This window comes from Lepisosteus platostomus, chromosome 10, assembly GCF_059453375.1.
Source record: "Lepisosteus platostomus isolate fLepPlt1 chromosome 10, fLepPlt1.hap1, whole genome shotgun sequence".
NCBI lineage: Eukaryota > Metazoa > Chordata > Actinopteri > Semionotiformes > Lepisosteidae > Lepisosteus > Lepisosteus platostomus.
The window spans coordinates 1,292,638-1,315,305 of record NC_142620.1 but is presented as its reverse complement, the minus strand read 5'-3'; the positions used below and the strand labels follow the sequence as shown (position 1 = coordinate 1,315,305).

The window sequence follows — 22,668 nt, the reverse complement described above, 5'->3', positions numbered from 1 at the left end:
TTTTCCCACTGCAGTTCCAACTGAGGAGACCTGGCTGTTCAGAAGCCCCTGGAGAATGTGAGCAAATCTCAATGATTAGGGATGAGTGTTCAGTGTTACAGGTTTATGCTAGTGGAAACAGTGTTCTGCTTGAGAGACTGTAACTCCACTTGAGTCTTGGTTTGTTTACATTTTTTTTCTTAGCTAGTTTTGTAGCAGTCATGTTTTTTTTTCCTTCATGTAAACCATGCCACAGATTTTTCCCTTGAGCCAAAACACGGAGAACTCTTCCAGTATTCAGTGAAGGCTATGGTGAGAAGACAAGAGAACAACACAATCTATACACTAAAAGAAGAATTAAAAGGTGTGTGTGGTGGCGGTGGCATTGGGGGGGTTCTGTAGAAACCAGTGCGATTCAATCAAGCTTAATTTTATTTTGATAATTGTCAGCGTTTGCGGCACTCTCCGCAGGGATGTTGTGACTTGTGTACAAGACTGACAATGAAGTCGGTAACAACAGCTGCTTTGTGCCGAGTAGCTCGTGTACCTTGCCGCTCAAGTCTTGTCAGTCACATTTCCCCTAATTAACTAACATCTGCTTTCCATTTTCACTTACACCACATTGCCAGCTTGTCTCATCTGAAACTCTGACTCCTGACCCCCCTGAGGAAGGCTCTCACTGTCAAAAACCCAACACAACACAAAGGTGATTGCTTTAAAGAAAAAAAAATGTCTAAAGCAAAGCAGCTAAAATGTAACATCAATGACTTCTTTTGCTTTTCATGACAAGACCAAGTATGTCCCATGTTTTGCCAGGACAGACTCAGTGAAGCCTCTGAGTTCACCCCAAAGCAGTGTTAAAGACTCTGGATTGCTGCAGGCAATTCCAAACCTCCATGCAAGTTGGACAATCCGCTTATTGAAATATGAACAACAGGGACAAAAAAATCCCACCCTCTAGACTTCTTTTCCCAGGGACCAAAAGATTATTCCGCCGCGCATGGGTTTTGGGTCCTGCTACGTCCCCGTTCGGAGGAGCCTGCGCCGGAGCCCGGTGTGTGCGGTGTCTGTGCCGTGTGGAGGGTGGGGGGGCTCAGAGAGAGCGCATGCCTGAATGCACATCGCAGAAGCACCTGAAATAGCACCAGCTGGCAACTCTAAAGGTGCTCCATGATTGCAAATGCATTTAATTAAACTGGCATTTCCAATCTCAGTCTCATGCTCTCAGCTTTCTCACTTTAGGAAACAAATGCATACATGGAAAACAAAAAACAACTGAAGTAACAAGACACGGGAATTATATTTCAATCAGCTTGCATGGGGGCAAATGGTTTTGTAAACCTGACTTCACATGTTTCTCATGAACAATAATTGGCTTGGATTATTTTAAGGTCTAGATTCCATTAGCTGTACTGCATTTGCACATATACATATTGATATTGAATTTATTCCAAAGTAGTAACTTAAGTTAGGGTTTATATAATGTATTATCACTTATCGCTATCTATGGTACATTTTATATAGATTTTTTAGATGTGAAAGTAAAAATGTGAAGTCCAAGAAAGAAATCTTGATACTCTAGTGGGTAACACTGTCTCAGATAAAGTGACTCAGCCAGTGTTTACAATATATAGTATAAAATGGGATTCTGCCCAAAACAAAACCTTTATCACTGTGAGAAGATTATACAAGATGGCCTCCAGACAGCGCAGATGTCGCCAAGATCTCCCTGCAAACCTGAAACACATTAACAGAACATCAAGAAAAAAATCAGCTAATTTTTCATCCACAACTACAATACTTAGGATATGGACTTTTACTTTTTTTTTAATCAAGTACTTTTGCTTTACTTTATAGGTTGTACAATATTTACCCTTGAATCCCATAGCTCATAATTTTGTGGAAGTGAATGATTCTCTTAGGTTTTGAAAACAAAGGGTAAATGATTACATTTAAAAAAATAATTAACAGATGGGCCTGCATTAAAAAAAAACAACGATTTTCTACAAATGATTGCATTCACTCCCCTTTGGTGTGAAAAGTAGATTCAAGAACACTTTTAAATAATTTGTTCAATTTGTTCCACAGCCAAAGAAAAGCGGCTTGGTGGAAATTCAGATTCATTAAAACTTAATTAATATGCATCATTATGTAAATGAGGTTGCAGTTAATGAGTTCTTAAAAGAAGCCTTCCTTAATTAGTTCACTTTTAATGGCATCATCATTTATCTTTTTTCTTTGAAGCAGAATGACGCGTGGAACTAGCCGTTCCCGAAAGTGCTAAAATTTTCCATTTTTTTAATTATTCTTATTTCCTTAATTTTTATATGATTAAGAATGCATTTAGAGCACTAAATAAATGAGAAAAACTTACACTTTTTTAACTCACTTATTTTAATTACAACTGGGTCTCTTTGTAGAGATGGAGTGGTGTTTAAAAGTTAAAGGGACAGTCTCTCCATTCAAAGACGATCAAGTTCTGTCACACTCTCCATTACAATGTTACATCTTGGCATTACTAACAGAAAGATACATCAAGAAGCATAGTGTATTTACTGCAATGTTGATATTGAGACACATACCTCTGCTATTTTTGGAACTATATCTTCCTTAATGAGCAAAAAATAATAACTACTGTACGGCTCTATTTTTGAGACAGAATGGTGATTCTGAGGTGTTAACGGAATTGTCATGCTTGTAGGAGTTTTCTCTAGATTTTTATCAGAGAAGTGAAACAGATGTATCCTACTTGTTCTCTGTCCAACCTAACAGAATTTCTTTATGGAAAACTTTCAACCGAATGTAACAACCTGTGCATTTTAATTGATGAAGATCTGTCACTCAGAAACACAATTCTAAATCATCCCTTTCTTTTAATCTCTGCGTAATGCCTCCATGTTTATACATATGTGCAAACCATAGCTATAGTTTTATATATAAAGTATATACAGAGTACTGTAAATGAAATAGTATTATAAACTGTTACCAGAAGATGTGCTTTCTGCAAAGGCAAAGCTTTGTTTCCTTCTCAATGAGAAGTAACTTGGGACAGTTTGATGACGTTCATTAACTTAGACAAAGTAGACACAGTGCAGCATCTGAGTGCCCTGTTCTCCTTACTTGAGGTCATGACAGTGAGCAGAGGAGTGCAGGGTAAACCTCCACAGCTCCATGCAATGAGGTACAACACAATGATAGTGTGTCCCCCCTTTAGAAATGAATATACTCTGTCAACTTAATTTCAAGGAAACATTTTTTTCACATGATGGAATGCACCTAACTACGGAAAAGTCATGCAGGAATACGGGGATGATAACAGGGGGGCGTGTCCATGCAGTGCGCTGGTGCACGGGGGAGGTGTGGCTGAGGCAAACAATCCAAAAATAATCCAAACGGAGAATCCAAAAACAAGCTAGAGTCCATGGCCAGGCGATCTGTCCGAAACAGGAGATAAAATCAGGAACCCGGTCGGAACCGGCAAGGGGAACAGGAACAAAGACTTAAAACCATGACGGAGCCAGACTCATCCGGACCCGGGCTCGCACAATATGGAAATCAGATGCAGAGCCTGGAACTGACTGAGTGTCTGGCTTTAAAAGGGAACGGGAAGGAGACTGGAACAAGGGGCAGGTGCACAGAATAAGTCCAAAGTGAAAAGAGCCGGAGCGCCCTTAAGGAGGAGGGACTACAATTGTGACATGAGGCACTGTAGACACAAGGCACTGTAGGCGCCACAGGGGCAACTGGGGCAAAGGAGAGCAGTGACATTGTTTGAGCCATGTTTGGTTTATCTTGGCCCAAAAACAGCATATGAACAGAGAAACGGGCAAGAGATTAACAGAAAGCTGAATGATGCTGAAAAGTGATTGTGGTTTGGTGGTGTGCAAATAGTCATTATTGCAAAATATACGGTAATACACAGCTAAAACTGGGTAACAGAAGGCGAAGGATTCGTGCAGCTGTGATTGATAAATACTGATGAGACAATCTGACAGTATAATGTCAGTGAAAATATTTTTATGATATATATGTCAGTGTTGCATTTTCTTATTATGAGATTAATACATTTAATTAGAAACATTGATTCAAACTTATTAAATTATTATATATGGATAAAAATACTTTATTTTCTTTTCAGTCAAATTCTTGATTATATTCATTAGTATGACGGGAGAAGATATTAATGGTGATATATTTCTAATTCTAACAGAAAAAAGCAGCACACAATGTTAAGATAGAAGATGAGATTTCACTGTTGTTGCAGGGATTAATATAGCATCAGGCATAATGGATGCAAGTACTTTAGTACTTGCTGGAAGCTTTTTCCAGCACATACAGATATTTGTTGCAATGAAAGTGCATTCAGGGGAGAAAAAATCATAATTCCAGCTGTAAGAATTCAAAGGCAAAAAGCTGTGCAGAGAGAAAGGGGTGTTATACTGTAACTTAGAATTATAATTGAGTTCACAATGTGAACACCCCCAAAATTAATGGAACAGTCCTACTTCATCACCAAGGTCAATGACAACTTATCATGAAAGGATAATACTTCTTTCTGTATAAAATGATCTCCATTCCTCAGAGAAAACATTTTGTTTATTAATTTTATTAAAATATAATTCACGTTAAACACTTGAAATATTACAAATGTGTCTCTCTAAGCCAATGTTTTCAATTTGAATATATATATGTATGTGGTATGGAATGTATTTGATTCACAATCCAAAATCCTTGACTACAGCTCCTAATATTTTTATATACAGTATCATGTATAAATATATGAGTCTTAACATTCATTTTGACCTGATGGCTAAGAAGGAGCCACATGTCTGGATGAAAGGTGAGCAGGGTCAGAAGGAGTCATACCATGCTTCATCTTGCTGAAGTGTACCTACATTCTAATTGATAACCATTGGCATCTAATCAGAAGACCTTCAAACAGAGCATACATCTTCGTGGGTTCTTTAAGCAAGCCATCTGGTGTAGCTGAGTTAAACATTCGTTAAATCATTCTTCCTTCGACCATACCAGAGATTTAATTGTACGGCTCGTGGTGTGCTTCTTGTATGCAGACACCTCACGCTTTACCTGGCTCAGGTATACAAAACTGATATTTTTTATTCACTTTAAAAATGAGATAGACATATCTATAATGTTCACATTCAGATCTGCTTGTATGTCACAGTAACATGTTTATCATAGAAGAGGTGAAAATATTTTAAAAAATAAAATATCATCATTTTTAACCTAAGGTTCCTTTACATTTTTAAACTTTTACTTTGTGGAATGTTTGCTAAAAGTGTTTTTTATGTTTTTAGGATAAATTACGTTGGCAAATCAAAAATCGATTTTTAGATGGGTTTTTAGCTCTTTTAGTCACCATGTCACTTGCTGAACTGCCTTGGTATGATACTGATAAACAGCAGCATGTCCACCTTCCAGCCTGATCTGAACCTGAACTCAAAGCTGAGCAAGGCAGGGTCTAATTGGTGCGGGGATAGGAGATCTCTGAGGGAAACCACGTCTGCTGTTTACCTGTGGTCCAGAACTTACAAACCAGTGCCCCAGTGCAGCGACCACAAACACTACTTTGGATGAGACATAAAACCGAGGTCCTGACTCTCTGTGGTCATTAAAAATCCCAGGGCGTTTCTCGAAAAGAGTAGGGGTGTAACCCCAGCATTCTGGCCAAATTTCCCATTGGCTTCTTTGAATAGTCACTGTGCAAAACCTGGGCACATTCCACACTGCGCTTGGAGCCTGAAGGTGAACAGTGCAGTTCAGTGGGGGGTCAAGCGGGTCAATTTCCTACTGCTTTGGGCTAACAATGACTCATCAGGCCAGGTCCTGTTTCCATGACATTAAGCAGAAAACCTGTGATACCTCCCACCCACCTATGAACCAGACACTGGTCGATAGTAGGACTTATCCAAATCCCTCCAGTTCTGACCAAAAGCCATGTAAATTAAAAAGCTCCTTCCCACAAGGTCTGATGTCACTGGACTTAGCCCCTACCACTGGCTCACACTGATGTTGTTTTTTTTCTCTCACACTGCTTGTCTGACTTTTTTTTTAAGTTGTATGTTATTTAACAACTAGTTGTTGCTGCTGTTCTGTGTTTATGTTTTGGGGGGATTCCTTTAATGTCTTTGTACTGGAGCATACATTCAAATGAGCATTTCATTTCACTTGTGCGTATGACAAACTAAACTGAACTGAAATAAATGTAATGTACTGTACATGCAAGGAGCTAAATACCCTACAGTGTTTTTCTAATTCCAGGTTCCGGAGACATTTTGAAGAAACAACAAGTAATCTGCTCCTCAAAAGTACATCTGTATTGTACAGGCTAGTAGAGCTTTAAATGATAACATAATGCAGCACTAAAGAATATTATTATTATTATTATTATTATTATTATTATTATTATTATTATTATTATTATTATTATTATTATTATTATTAAGCCATGATGGGCTTTTTCAGTTTTCAGGGCCAACTCTCTTGTATCCTGCTATTTTAACACACATATTAAATAAATAAATACATCTTTCTAGCAGATTGTATTGCTAGTCAGATTTTAGCTGTTGAACTTTTTGGCATTTTTTCTTCTCTTGTGATTTATTGTGAGACAGTGTGCAAGTGTTATTGACACACGCGGCATTTTCTGCGTAATTCAGCCACCCACAGTATATTTCAATCTGCCAGTTACTTGAAAGAACTCCAACACATTTTATATATGATATATCTACAGTCAAGAGGAAACTGACTTCTTGTGGACTTTTTCATGGTCCTATTTTCTCATTTACTGAAACTAATCTGTTGTGGTTGTGCTGTTATTATTTTCCTGTGATGATGAGGAAACGAATATTCACATTTTCAGATTTTTCATGTAATTAACATTTTAAGATTAATTTAATAACATACCTTAGTTAAAGGTGACTATCAATTTTCAATCATGGAATATAAGAAAGAGCTTTTGCAGAAATTCCTGAAATGAACCACTAGACGAAAACACACAAAATACTTTTATTTCTTACTGTGTGAATCATAAATACACACCACATCCTGTAAGCACAGACACTAAGATCCGATCCCTTGAAACCATATTATCAAAATGAAAGACAAAAAATAGATAGTTTTGCTCCTAGAAAAATCAAGAAGTCCCTTAATGATTTTTTTCTTTTTTAACCTATAAAGGCATGTGTTCAGTATATGACAGAGCTTGTCTATTCTGAAACAATAAAATAATTAATTCAAAGAGTAAGAATTTGAACACAAAAGATTTAATAATAATAAATCATACATTAGTGTGATTAAAATGACACTGACATAGCTGGGTTTTCCTTAAACTGATGTGGCAGGGTGCTTCCAGACTGTCACTGAGGCAGACAGAGTTTGAGAAACCACTCTGGAGTGCGGTGTCTGTCAGACTCTGCCCGTGTGAGCTAGACACGCCTTTAAGCACGGACAGCCAATTAAGCTGGAATATGTTAAAACTGTGGGCATTCTGTGATGTGAACACTAGTGAAGTTACAAATTAAGGCCAATACTCTTTCCTTTTGTGATGTTATTTGCATACAATTGGAGGTCAGTGTCATGAGTGATGGGGTTTAACATTTAATTCATATCCCGATTTTTCTTGCAGCAGAGCTGCAGGATGCAGAATTTGATGGATGGGTGAAAACACTCTCTCCTAGATATCCAGATGTTCATCTTCCTGTCTTAATGTGCACATGAGCTCAGGTTTGTTTACTGAGTCAAAATGCTATGAGCACATTTGAAAATGCACCTGGAATTTAGTGTTTGATTCTTGGGAGTATTCCCGGCTAATTCTGGAAAATGATGATATACCCAACCAGGCTTATTTTATCATTATATATATTATATTAATGAGGACGATAAAGAGAGCAACAAACACATGTGCATAATAAAGATAATAAAAATGTCATTGGGTTTTCCTTAACTGGAGATTGTGATAGCTCTTAAGGTTACACAACTGGCAATATCAAAATGCACATAAACATCGGAGTTGCAATTGTTTGAATGCTGGCATAACGTATCAAGATGACTACAGCATTTTCAATGTGATCCCGAACTGGGTTTCTTTTGATTGACAGCATTTGTTTAATTTAAGGGAGCTAATGTATATCTGGATGTCAAATTAATATTTATAGGCTTTAAGCATTTGAGTTAGATCTACAACAAATATTATGTAAAAAAACATGTTTCCATTAGATTGTGTCAGATATTTTAAGGTAAGTGGTGTTCTCTACACAAAATACCAGTACAAACCAATATTATTAATTTTAGCCTGATTTGACAATCTAAATATAAAGTGAATTGTTTTATAAGAGTCATCTGTGAGCAGTGACTGTGAGCACCTAAATTTATACTTGTCCCCCAATACTGGGCTGCAGTTAATGAAAGGAATGAAAATGAATCAATTAAGTGATGTTTCTCATCCTCAAACATGCTTATCAGCAGTGATTATTGCAATACAGTGCAGACCCACGACCAAAAACACCCAATCGATCAAGGAATGTACAGTAGCAGCAGGTGGTTTCTCCAACCACACACACTCCTCCCTTCAGTAGTGTCCACCCGATCAATGACATTTCCTTTAATTTGAAGTAAAAAATGCACAGCTTCAACCACTCTGCCATTGATCACATAATAACTAGCAGATGACAAACGGGAACAAAAACAGTTTCTGTTATAGCTCTTGCTATCCTCACTTGGTAAAATCACAGTGGTTAAAAGCTGGTAAAGATGTAACTTTTCACATTAGCTCCACAGGGAGCCGGTCTCCAATGAAGGGCTCAGGAGCAGACTTCTTAAAACCACCCAATGTGTGAGCGCAATTAAGTTATGTGTCAATATCAGCCCCTGGGGTTATACTTCTTGTTTGTTTCTGTGGATCTGTGCAAGAACCATTCAGTGCACTGCTGCTTCAGATAATGGCTTGTAACGTTTCACAGACAGAAGTCAGTATTGGTCAAGGATGAAACATCCCCTTTAAAACTTCTGATTAAAACCAGTCAGAAATGAGAAGAAGGCAGGCCTCTGTAGTAGGTACTCTACACAACGCACACACACATCTGAAACAGTCAATGGAAAATAGCTGCAAGAGTAAGAGAAACATAAAACTGGTTTCGAGGAATACATCAGCACTACTTGATACTACTTGATACACAATGTAATCTAGAAAAAATAGATTCTGTGAGATGGAGCCTTTAAAACCTGCATACAAAAAACATGTCAATGACATCGGAGCCAATCCTTGTTAAGAATACAAATTTATCTGATCAAAAATGTTTCTTGAGTCTAAGCTGCACCACAGGACTGTGTGTGATGCTGCTAAAGAAAAACTGAACAGGGTGCATGTGTGTTCAACCACAGCAGGATTTCTGGAGATACATTGGTAGACATTCATTTTAATTTTGGTTAAATCATATGTAACAAGCTCGCTGATTTAATAGAATTAGTTCTCTGTTTCTTTGTTGAATATGATACCAAAAATTGGTTAACTTAAAATGAGCACCTTTTAACTTGCAAAGTGTTTTATCTCAAAACAAGTGGAAGATTTATATCATTATATCTCTACATTCAGAACTGGTGTTTTTTTAACTCTTGGATTATTTCAAGGTTACATACAGTTATTTCAATTGTGATATGAAACTGTGGGACACCTTTTGGTAAAAGGATTACCCTCAGAAATAACCCAGGTCTATAGGAGGCTTCATTTTCAGTACTAATTAGTACTTCCCGGAACGTGTCTTAAACTGAAAAATAAATACTTTTAAAACTCAGCACCTTACATGAAGTAAAAAAAAATAAACAGAAAACTACAAGTATGAATACTGCATATGACTTTAAAGAAGTATCTTGAATATCCCATGGCTTTGTCTACATTTCAGACCTAACCACTTCACAGCTAGTCTACTGCACTTGGGAGTTTGTGACCCTGTGTTGTAATTCTTTGCACTGCACATCCTTTAAGATGTATGATAAGAAACATAAAACAATTCAAACATGAGAACAAAGGATGATTTAAAAGAAGAGGAGGCTTCAGTTGATCTTACCTAAACTCTTCTTGTCTGAGTGAGGGGTGAGAAGTGAGAGGAAAATGTGCAGATAAACATGACCAAATCTGAAACTCTACAGCATATCTCCATGACTTTGAGACAGGTCTCTGTGACAGGAGGCCAGCTAGAACACATCACCTGTTTTTCCCAAGCCACCTCTCAGTGGGGGAGGATGAGAAGAAGAAGGAGATCTGTCCATCCCTCTCAACCTGAGTGCTTTTATGAAACATATGCAAACTCTAATCTCAGATTCCAAAGTTGACGGACTGTTCTGAACGGCCGTTTTTCTGAAAATCTAATTTATTGTGAATGAACTGTTTCTATCATATACCATGTACAGTATACAGTTGTGGTTATGTTCACCAGAGTCACAATACTTTTAAGATCTTTAAAGCCCAGACCAGTTACATCAGTATTTACAGTAACTTAATATTTTATGAGGGACAGATTGGGAGTATCCCACAATACTGTTAAAAGGACTTCTTTATCCTCTGATAGCACTAAAGTATAATGTATAGAACCAGTCATATTGGGGCATCACTCTGCACTGTAAATTGAGCTCCTGCAAATTGGATTTACAAAGCATTTCCAAACAGCCATCAATACATCTTGAGCTTTCTGATGTTCTGCAGCAGGGATTCCCAGTCAGCTACAGCCAAAGCACTGTGAGTTTAAGAGCTGACAGGCCTTCGGTGGAGAGTGACTGTTGGGAGCCTTGTGATAGGTGTGTGAGTACTGTATTAGGAACATTATGACCACTCAGGCGCACCTAAATCAGATGTAGATAATATCATCCAGGAGCCAGAGAACCTGCAAGAAAAGCTCTTACATAGGGGCTTGTGTCATTTTATGGAAAAAGAGATAAACCAATATTACTATGGCAATCTAAGTAATACTAATAATGCCCTTACATTCCAATCTGTGTTAGAGATTGTGTGCATAACTTCAGATTTCCTTTTATTGTGTATGAATAAAGCATAATTTGTGCAGCACTTCTGTGCTTTATTAATAAATAATAATTGGGTGGTATGGCATGGCTGTAGCAAATCATTTGTATATTTACAAATGTTCATCATCTATTATTCAAATGGAATTTTGTTCCTCATGGGATATCAATAACACTTTTATCGGAGTGTTACTTTACATTTCTCAACGCAAAATACGTTTCGAGGTCAACAAACACTTAACAGCTTGAAATGTGAAATTATAATTTTTATATCTGAATAAAATAAATCTTTAATAACGATTCTTTATAAAGTATTTGAAGTTTCTTAAATGTGGCAAAGTTAAGAACACAGAAATAGAGCAATACCAGAAATATCTCTATAGCCAGCGCACTGAAAAGTTGAGACTGGGTCCCTGATCGTCTCTGTACTTTGGTTACCTTTTATAATGTGTTGCATCTTTAAAAACACATAATAATATTACACAGCCACTCTACTCTTTTTAAGAAAAAAGAGAACATCCGGGGATTGTTTACTTAGTGCTAATCCTTTTGGTATTTCTGAAACTTAAAATCTCTTAGATTGCTTCTCTAACAAGGCACACTCACAAGACCTTTTATAATAAACATACGTGTGTTGCTGAATGATGAGTGAGGTCATTACTTTAACAGTGCAGTGAAAGTCATGAACATATTTTTAGAACCCCAAAATATTAATATATACATGTTATTAAAAAATTAATAGGGTAGCAAAATACAGTATTTTTCCCACAAATTTGTATTAATTGCATTTTATTGAAGGATTTGTCACATGTGTTCTGCTGAAACAGTGCTCAGCATATAGAATTGCAAAGAAACTGGGAAATCAACATATCGCAAGTGAACAAAGTAAAGGAGTTAAGATGAGCTGCTATTAACAGTGTGTGATGCCACAGAGCTGCTGTCAGTACAGTATGAACTGTGGAGGCTTGATTGGCATGATAAGGAGGCATACAGAAGGAGATCCTTATCTTTTTCCTGTACGGCATCTGTGAGACAGCGCTATCGCTCTCGAGGGCAGCAGAGAGGAAAACAGGATAAAAACATTTATTATACTGTTAAACTTCATTTGAGATTTGACTTCAGATTACATTTCACAGGTGTTAAGTCCTAACTTCTGTAAGTCTTCTATAAATTGTTGTTCTCTTATTTAAAAAAAAATGTTTCATAATTCTTTTTTTCAAGATCAGTTTTTTAAAAAGTCCTTTTTGTTATGTGTAAAGAGCACTGTTTTAGCTGCGTGCTTGTGTACTTTAAGCATCTTTTAAAAAAGTAAGACGAGCACTGTGATTTGAGTTATAAAGGAGTTTTGCTTCTTACAATTCGATATTAAGCAAAAAATCTGTTTTATTGTTTTATTAAAGTATACAAATTTCAGAACGTTGGTAGATAGTTCTAGAAATCATTACAACACAAATCAAAAATCCTAACATAAGTCTAATAGTACAGCCAATTTATTCTCTCACATTCATTGCATGAAGTGAAGGTTAATTTTCTGTGTAAGTCATTATCAGAGTGCCGTTAGTGCCAGATTTTTTGTAGACCTTTCAACTAACAAGCATTTATATTTTTATTCCTGAAAAGGATTATTTTGTCTTCTGAAATGAAAAACAATGTGTTCAGATACTAGTCTTTTGGAATTAAAAACTAATGAATGAATATGGCACCCTGGTGAATTGATGTAATATATATAATATACATATTTATAATAAAAACCATTTTAAAATATGTCATTTGTGAGAATCTGAAAAATATTGTTAAAAATAAAAAGGCACATTCTTGAACATTAATATTTACTGTACAAACAGCATAGTTGAAGGTTACTGAGAAAACTGAAAAGCTAGTCTGAAATGTGGGTGAATTATACCTGCATTTTATTTAAATGTCTGTTACAATGGCATTTTTTTCTCACATAAAAATGCATTTCTTCTGATATCATATGGCACATTTGAATACTGAATATGTACTGCTTACCCAATAAAAGTAGTTTATTTTAGTAGTTATTATGCAATATTAAAAGAACTGGTTCTGTCCCTTCCAAAGTAGAAGCAAAAAAAAAAGTAAAAGCAAACACTATATAATTTAATATTATTTTAATGATTATAAAATAGAGAGACAGTCTAAACATTTAGCAGATTTTCAAAATAGTTTCTTGCAATTAATTTCACTAGTTATATTTTATTATAGTAATTCTCAGTATAAAATGTGCTGCATCCTTCACTTTCCATAACATACAGTAGCTTTCTCATGTGTAGAAACATGCAGTTAGCTTGTTACTGTCTAAAATATAATTTACAAAGGACTGTGGTAAATATCAGATGATTTCTTTTTTCACAGCTGATGAATTTTAACAACCATTACTTATATATATAGCAAACATTTTCCTCATACAGTATGTCTTAAAATATTTGTAATGCTTGAATGTAGCTTGAATAAACCTGATGTCAAGAAAGAAAGGGGATTTAACTGAAAGGTAAGAATAAAGAACATCAGAAATGTAAAATGTTTTTTTTGTAACATGCATTGCTCTTGTTGACAGAATATTTAGCAGTTTGTTTTCTACAGTACTACTTTTAATTGCTAATTATACACAGAAAACAGAAAAATGTAAAAATTAAATCTCACTCTAGGTCTGGAAGGTAAAGACATGTTTTAAGACTTTTTCCAGCTAATCATTTTCATTTTGTCTTTGCAAGACAGAAGTGTTTTAAATGTACAAACACTGTTATCATTTTAACCTTTCTGATATATCAATGTATTTCAGATTTAATAGCATTATTCAATAATGTAAATAAACACCTCATGTTAAAGTGCGTTTTGAAAAATAAATAGAATATCCCTGCCTGTTGCAAGTCCGTTCAATAGAAAACAATAATGCACTATAATTTAATATAAATTATAATTTTGTGGAAGAAATATAAGAAATTCCACACAACAAATATAAGAAATATTGTTATATAAGCTTCCATAATGTACTTTACAAAGTATTATTTTTTGTGAAGCAGGAAGCTGTATGTCTGAAAATTATATGGGTTTTTAAAAAACTGAAGGAGAACTACAATACTACACTTCAACCAACTACTAAACTGTTAGATAGAAAGCAAAACCCATTGAAAGTGTTTGCAATGAGACTGTATTTCCACACAAGCTATAAATAGGAACTGAAACGTAAGTTTAGCTCAGGTTTGCTTTAAATTCACGGTGTATAACAATGGAAATATTAGATCTTAGTTGTATTTTGTTGGTTACATTTTTGCTTCTAATCCTAGCTGAATTTCTAAATATCACCAGCTTCTACTACTAATACTAATACTACTGCTAATCATAATGCATTTGCAATCAAAAACCACATTGATATATTGATCTATTTCAAATTATTTTTGGTTACTTCCATATCTCTGTTAACTTTAGAAGTGTCTGTCTCCAGTATTTAAACATGCACTGCAAATTGAATCAATTCTCATAGACACATGTAAATTATTTTAAGGAAAAGCCATATATCATAAATTATTTAAAACAACTGGGACAACAATATGTGATCAAATCATAGGAAATAAGAATGCACTCTGCTGGGGGCGCAGTGTGAGAGACATATCAGATCTTAGTTTGATGCTAAATAAAGCAATATTTTCAAATCTGCTTATGCGAAAATAATTGGTAACTTACATGTGCGGTGCACTGTTATTCCGATTTCTCCTTCTTTGCCCTTGTTTACAGAATGTTAATTGGAATGTTATTTTCAAAGTGGACTCTCTATTTTCCATTTCACAGAACATGCAGACTTTTGTGCAGTTTTGACTCTGCTGTTTTTTTTTCTTTTTTATGCTTGTCATTAGCTTGCTTAACTTTTAAACTTTTTTTTTCTTTAACAAAAGCTGCTTTTGCTTATGGCAAAAAACAAGTTTATAGGAGAGCAGACCTACACACTGACGTCTCACAGAAGCTTCGTGCCTTTACAAAATGGATAAAATATCACAGAGTTTAGGTCGGTTTTAGAGAAACTACTGTAGGATGAAGTCAGGGGATGAATATGTAACAGCAGAGCTTTGTAATATTTCAAAATGTTTGAAATTTATACAAAGTATTCAGCATGATTTACTTGTTTCTTACAATTCGAAGCTCTTCTTAAGCAAATCAGTACCTTATGGTGATCATTTATTTCAGTTCAACTGAAAACCTCATAAACACAAAACTGCAACTTTGCTGACAACTTTGCAGATTTAATATTCAAAGTTGACTGTTATCTATTTTTCTTCATTAACTTCAGTTCTCAATTTTGAGATTATTAGACAAAACAGAGAGAATTTGAATTACGCAATTAAAAGTAGTTTAAATGTTTTTCCAAAATAGAAAACGTCATGTATCAAAATTTAGAACTGATTTTAACTTAAAACTGTATACTGTATATATTTCTTTATCATTTTAAACACTTTTTGTCTTAAAGGCCAATCTATTTTAAATCTGGCTATATTGTGAAACTTCCATTTTGAGTTGAAGACTATTTTTGGCTGTCTGACAAATGGTGCTGAAAGCTTTCAGAAATGACAGGTGATACAGTATAGTGCAAAATGACAGATACTAGGAATACAGAATAACATTCAACAATAGTAATTATTATCATTAGAAATATTAACTGCTACACCATTAGTGTTACCAACAGTAATATTTTACATGAAATAAGAAAAACATCATGCATACTAGATTATTTAGAAATAGGTTTGAAACGTAATACTTTAATATAATAATACTTGCTTTTAAAAGGAAAACATTGAATGAATTAACAGAAGTAGCTTTATACCTGAACTTTTTTGAAAAGTTTTTTATACATTTAATTAAAAATGGTGATTGTATTTTTTATAAACACTAGGTATAGCTATTAATGCATAGCAAAGGTACATTTGTTATGTTTCTGTTATATAATCATGTTAATAAAAACATGAGCAGTACATTTACAGTTTAGTTTCTGCTTTGTTCAGAAATAAGTAGTAGAATAAGTACACTAATTTACATTTTCAAATTGTGTTATTTAATACACAATAATATTAGACATAAGAACAATAGGTTTATTCCAATGCTGAAAAGAGAAGAAAGAAAACACAAGGTTTCAGCCCTGGAGCCTTCTTCAGGTGTGAGAAACATGATTTTATATATTTAAATGTACTTGTTTTATTTACTTTTATAATCATTTTTATTTTATATTAACATTTTGTCTCATTATGGTATGTGTACGTACTGTATTGAAAGTGAAGAATTATATTAAACCACTTTTCTGCACTTCAGGTATTTAAGATAGCGCATTTCCCTCCAATCATTAACTCGAGAAAACACTTGACGTGTACAGTACTTAAGTCTGTTTTTCAAAAAGGTGTTGTCTAGAAGAGCAGTGTTATGGATCCTTTTGATTGATGTAAAAAAATAATTAAGGTATCTAATACAGACTAAAGCATATGTAACTTATATTCATCTACAGCCCGTTTCAGCGAGATATTTATCGCCACTGTAAATATACATCACATAAATTGTCAGACACGAAAGTGTTTGAACTTCAGGGAAGCTGGTAAGCAGGCGGTGAGATGCGGCGTGCCTCGCTTGCACCTTACCGACCGTACTGTATGTAGGGCAGCGGAGGGTACGGCCGCCTCCCGGCACCCGGAGCGCAGACCCGCCCAGGTGGGCTCACCTCCGCAGCCGCAGCCGGGCCGCAGTGGGGGCGCGCGCGCAGGTAAGGCAGGCCGGGCAGGAAATGAGACCGGAGCCGCAGGAGACCCTGCTCGCTCGCAGCTGAACGGGGAGCTCGGCGCGGTGGCGCACACGCCGCGCTGGAGGAGAGGCGCAGCCGTGACGATGAGCCAGCCAGGGAAGGCTTTCTCTCTTCCAGCGAGAGATCTCCTTAAAGCTTGCTTTGCACCAGCTCACATCAGAGACGGCATAACGCAACATTTGCGATAGTCTTTTCACACATAAAAATACCCCCCACAGAATATCTCTTAAACCGTTTTAATTGTGAACTTTACGTGTCCATCAGTGTGTTTTGTTTGTTCCAATTACTGTAGGTATTCTCTGCACAATAGAAATACAGTTTGTTTTACATGTGCAATGATGACGACTAAATGTATCTGTGGTATATAAAGATATTTACTGACTAGAAAGCAAACATTTTATGAAAGGGCTATTTGTGTGAAAATGTGTTCAAGAAATCATTTCATTGGACATTTCACCTTGGCAATTATGATTATTTCTATGGAATGTCAGCATTTTGAAATAAATGTTTCTTTCCTTAGAAAATCAACTGCCATTTCTGGTTGGATATTTAGAATAGTTAGAATTACAATAACACTGTACCTTTTGTATATCCTGCAATTTATATATTAGTGTATTGTAATGTATCCTAACTGCGTCGTTGTAGGATTATTCAGACCATGACCAACGAGAGAAGTGGGAAGAAGTGATTTAACCCTGAACATGTACTCGACTAAATACTGTCCCAACCTGCTTTCGCACTGATGTGCTAATGAACAGCAGATGTGTTTTTTTTTTTATTTGAGATATGCTGTAGGTCTAAATGTAAATGACAGGGATTTTATATGAAGCCCCAAATTTGTGTTATTTATGCCCTGATTAATGTTAAACTTAGCGAGAGCCTCAGATGAGCTACTGCACATGCCAGATCAGGTGCACATTAATTATTTCAAAATATTTCAAATGGGTTTTATGTTTTGACCTTCCTGGAATCTTCCCATGTGATAAGCACTCAGAGTGGCTATGAAGCCCACAGAAACACACCGATTCAGAACTCACATCTCCCTCTCTGTGGATACTCTTACAACTGTTGTTTTATGTTAATCTACACTTTTATATCACTAAATTAATTCAAGTGCAGCACTTTGCTTTGGTGTAAACAGCTTGAGCCATTTTAACAATCTGACATGCCTTGCTGTTGCTCTCCTTAATGAAACCTTTTAATTCTTTTACAGGGAGACATTTGCTTTTTACTGTGATTTCAATACAAATAGATACAATGACACTAAAAAGAAATATTTACACATACATACTGTATATAGGTATATACATTGTTCTTCTGCTCTAACAAAGTTCACTTGACCAATCAGGCTTCTTTGATGCATCTGGCACATAGCTTGTATAAATACATTAATTAAAGCTGTCTGTCATTCTGAAGGATAGCCTTCATATCTCCCAGTAAAGTTGGTGAATACTGCCGCTGATCTTTTCCCTGGGTTTGACTGACTGGCTTGCCTTATCTGGTATCGTGGGCAGGTCTATTCTCTTATCACTCTTTCATTTTTCCCAGGTTGTGGCAACTCCCAACCTCTCCCTGAGAACATGGAGGGCTGTAACATAAGCAGGATGTATAATGAGCCTTCTTATTCCCATCCTGGAAATGCTAAGTTACTGTAGCTGTTGCTTGACTGCAAGGAACTTCACATTGTAGAAGGAAATCATGCATTATTTAGACAACTATTGGGTTTGAAAAGTTTGATATTTTTCCAGTAGCGGAATTTCCAGTTTATGGTTTCCTAAGACATCCCGAGTTTTAGCCTTGCTGGTCCCATTTAATAGAAACTGTGCTACTGCATGCGTGTTAAATGTTTAGTAATAGTGTTATGTAATGTAATGTAATGTAATAGTGTTAAATGTTTAGCTGGAAGATCTACAACAAAACATCAACTGATGTGAAATTGCAGGTTTACACTCATGCCAGGCTTTTATATGATCATTGTATTTAACATAAAAAACAGTTTGAATGCTAGGTAAGCATTTTATCAAATTTAATTCTAAACATTTTTCAGTAACTCTCTTTCATACTGTATAGGCATATACTTGTATATTTATAAAGAACCTGGCTTTAAAAATGTACGGGACTTAGGAAGTGTCAGCAATAGGCAACATTAAAATATACTGTGAGAATATGTACAGTAGTATATGTATATATAACTGACACTTACTCCAATTTTCATTCAAAGTTATTTTTCCTTCCTCTCATTAAGCTGTAGCTTTTGATCTGTCTGTCTCTGTCAGGTCCACTAAAAGGTCTTCTTTCAGGGAACAGACTCTTTCTTTTACTTTAACAGAGTGATTGCATAATGCGATTTCAAAAAGATAAAAGCAAATGTGTTGGAGAAGTTTAAGTCTTTCTAATTGCTTAAAAAGGCATATTAATTTCTTCCCCTTCAGCAAGGAAATTAAATTGTCTCTACACCTAATGGTGCAAGGGATTTCTAAAACTACATATTCAGTTGTAAATTTTGAACTAGGAATTAAAATTAAGGTGACTTTTGGGGTTTTTTTAAACATCAGTTTAAGGCTGACCACTATCCACTCTATAGGTCTGATCCTGGTGGCAGAAGTCAGTACTGCAAGCCTCTATGTGCTGGGCTGTCAGGTGACTTGTACTGTGTTTAGTGAGGCAATAAGTCTTTTAAACTAAAGCTCTTGAACTAAATGTGGAATCACATTATTATCTAGAATGTTATTTTTTAAAATTCTGTTAGGGATTAAATCATCTTCAAAGCCTATTATATCGTGAGCTCTGAGGTAGAAATGAAGACCAGCATCTTGTCTTCGAGGAAGGCAGTCTTGTCACAGGAATGGGCACAGAGCAGAGTTAAGTTTACCCAAGTTAGATACAGCTACCAGAGTAGGACAAGTCCATTATTATCTGAGCAGCATCTGAAGCTCAGGCAGAAACCACAGTGAGCTGTAGTGGATGCGACACATGCTCTACAGCTCGGGAAGAGCCTGAGGGGATATTCCTCAAGCATTGCCAGAGAAAACAAAGTTTAAAAACATAAGATAGTTCTATAAAAAGAAATGAATACCTCAACATGCAATAATATTTTTTAAGAACGTACCGAAAATACTTGGCCTCTTCAGCTCAGTCCACTGAGTCTGCTTCCATACCTGTTATAGTACATTCAATGACTACAGGAGATAACAAAAAATACATTTCTTTTCAAAATCATAAAGTTTTGCAGAACCATGAAGTTACCTAAACCAGTTATAGTTGCAGAAAGCTTTAAAAAACCACATTACTACTACTATTGCTGTGGATACTGTGCATAGTATTATTAAAAATGGACACAGGGGTGTGTTGATTGTGATATACAGTATCACAGTTAACAATGTTCTTGTTCATTTCTTTATTTTATTGCATTGTCAGTTAAAATGTTGTTACAAGCTGTTTTTCAGACAAAATGGGATTCCAAAGAATATCCTTCTGAGATGTAAATATAGAGTCTGAAGACCTATGATGTACCTTGGAAATCTATTCTTTTTAATAACTATCAGTATTCCAGCTGTGATTAACATAATGTATTTTTTCTTACTTAGATCAAAGGAAAATAACCTTCTGGGTAAAATATTGGACAACTGCATTTGTCATTGTATGGCATAAGGGAAATATTAGCCCAATAATGTAAGAGGAATGCAACAGAGGGTTTCCATGATTCTAACTAAAACTCAGTTTACCCTTGCATGTTTCTGCTCCAGAGCCCTGTCATGACTGGCCTCAGTGTAACATGTAGCTAGGATCTATTCACCCTATTGGCAACAAGTGAACACCTGTCCCCACAGAGAAGTGCATTCCTGTAAAGCTGCAGACTAATTTGTTATAGCTGTGTTTTTGTTATGTGTTATTACTTGTAGTAGTCATGGCATAATTCTACCAGTGTTGAAAATATGAAAAAAAATTGGCAAAGTCAGAGCAAGATGGTGTGTTGTGTTAAAGTATGTGTGATTCTTTATTTTTTTTCTTTCTGAAGTTGATATTTATTACATGTGCTAAAGCTAAACAAAATCCTATCCCTTGTCTGACATCTTCCACTTGCAGTGAGGCACATACTTTTGCGTGGTCTGCATCACCCCTGTTTTGTGATTACAGACATTATATACTAAGTTCTAAATGGCAACCCCAAATTGCTACGGAAATTCAGTCTCTTGTGATAACGTCTTACAAGAAATTAACCAAAACTTAAAAAAACTTGAATCTGCACAATTTTTAACTTGCAAAGTAAGAGTGTTGGCATTCATAGCTAGGAGATAACTGCTTTTGTCTGTAATAGATACTCCCTCTGCTTAATAAACAATTGGCTTAATAAAATTGTATCAGTGCAAATGAATGATTATTTGGTGCAAGACACTGATGAAAGGTTACCCTGTTTTCTTAAGAGATACTGTTGGACTGTAGAGCTGCTTTTGTAACTCAGCTGTTTGTGTCCAATAGTTGCAGACAGTTTCAGCTATTTTCTTTCACTGGTACAGTGCTGCTGCATGCCATTTTAAACAAATGAGACCAGTGACCTATAAAATGAGGTTTAGATACCTTGAAATCCCACCCACTGTGCACTCCTTTCTCTGATGTCCAAGCGTACGCTTTTTCTTAATTTGATTGGCATATTCTATTTATTATCAGGTAACTGAGTCCTGCAGTTATTTGTTTTCAGATTATCCAATAAGGGAAAGACATGGTGCACTTATACGGCAATATCATTGGTCCAAAGTGTATTAAAAAAAAACAGGTTTACAATGTTTAGAAAGTTAAATGCCTTCCTAGTAAGCAGATGACACTTTATTGTTAGGAATTTTAACCTCCCATGTACACTAATGTATGGCCTAAGTGGCCCAGTCTGAGCAGTTTTAAGCAGCAGTCAGAAACAATTTTGATTTCTCTTGGTTAAAATTAAATTCCATTCCTGGTTCTGAGACACATTTCTTGCCAAAATATGTTCGCTAGCCTGTCAAAACACCAAAACAACCACCTTGGAATAATTTGCGCTGTGCTATACATACTCCAAAAAGACAGGAAAAAATAATGTTACCATAATTTATTACAGGTTTCTGCACAATGCAAAATAATAATTCAATTACAAATTACCAGGAATGCAACAAAACTCGTACTTACAGAGCCAAGCGTTTTTTTCAATCTAAGTACATCCACATTCCTGTAATTTCTTTGGTAGTGCTTTAAAAAGTTCTTATTAGACTTAATGTTCCTTTAGAGAAGCTGAAAGAAAGTGTCTAACAGGAGCTCTATGGCTGTTTGATCTCACACTCGATAGTGACTGGATTCCCCTGCTGCTACCCCCTTTGGTGTATATTGGTGTCTGTCACTGATTGAAATTATTGCTTATTTTAGAAATGGGTTCTTAAAAACAGCACAATCTTATCAACAACATTAGCAGGGCAATTTTGTTCCTTGAGCATTTTAATGAACTTTTGGGTTTGTTTAATTTTTGAAATGTAATTCTGCCCTCCACTGGCACACAGAGAAACACAGGCTGTTGGTTTTCAGCACAAGGAACAGGAAGGCTTAAAATAAAACTCTGTAAATGAATCACACCAGATACTTCTATAGGAAACCACACTGCTCTGTTTAGAAAAGGAATTAACCATGAAGACAGCAGGTAACAGAGTTTTTTATGTATGATTTTCCTTTGCTTTCTGTTGTTTTTGTGTAGCAATTTAAAAGCCCCTGATCTGTATACAGTACCCATAAAAATGTGTAATTACGTTCATACAAATATTTAAAATAGATAACTATACTAAAATGTTCATTTGAGGCTTACTGTAAATTAAAACATACAATATATGAATAAAATAAAT

The 22,668-nt window shown here is 35.6% G+C and overlaps 1 long non-coding RNA gene across 2 annotated transcripts; it reads right to left on the bottom strand.

The window, feature by feature from the left end:
* Positions 1 to 218: 218 nt before the first annotated feature.
* Positions 219 to 22,259, bottom strand: LOC148652994 (uncharacterized). 2 transcript variants are annotated; one of them, XR_015941566.1, is made up of 3 exons: positions 21,968 to 22,259; positions 19,920 to 19,968; positions 219 to 1,716 (listed from the first exon to the last, which is right to left on the bottom strand). It is a non-coding gene; the product is annotated as an uncharacterized LOC148652994 (long non-coding RNA). The 2 variants fall into 2 exon arrangements; XR_015941567.1 differs by lacking the exon at positions 19,920 to 19,968.
* Positions 22,260 to 22,668: the final 409 nt, after the last annotated feature.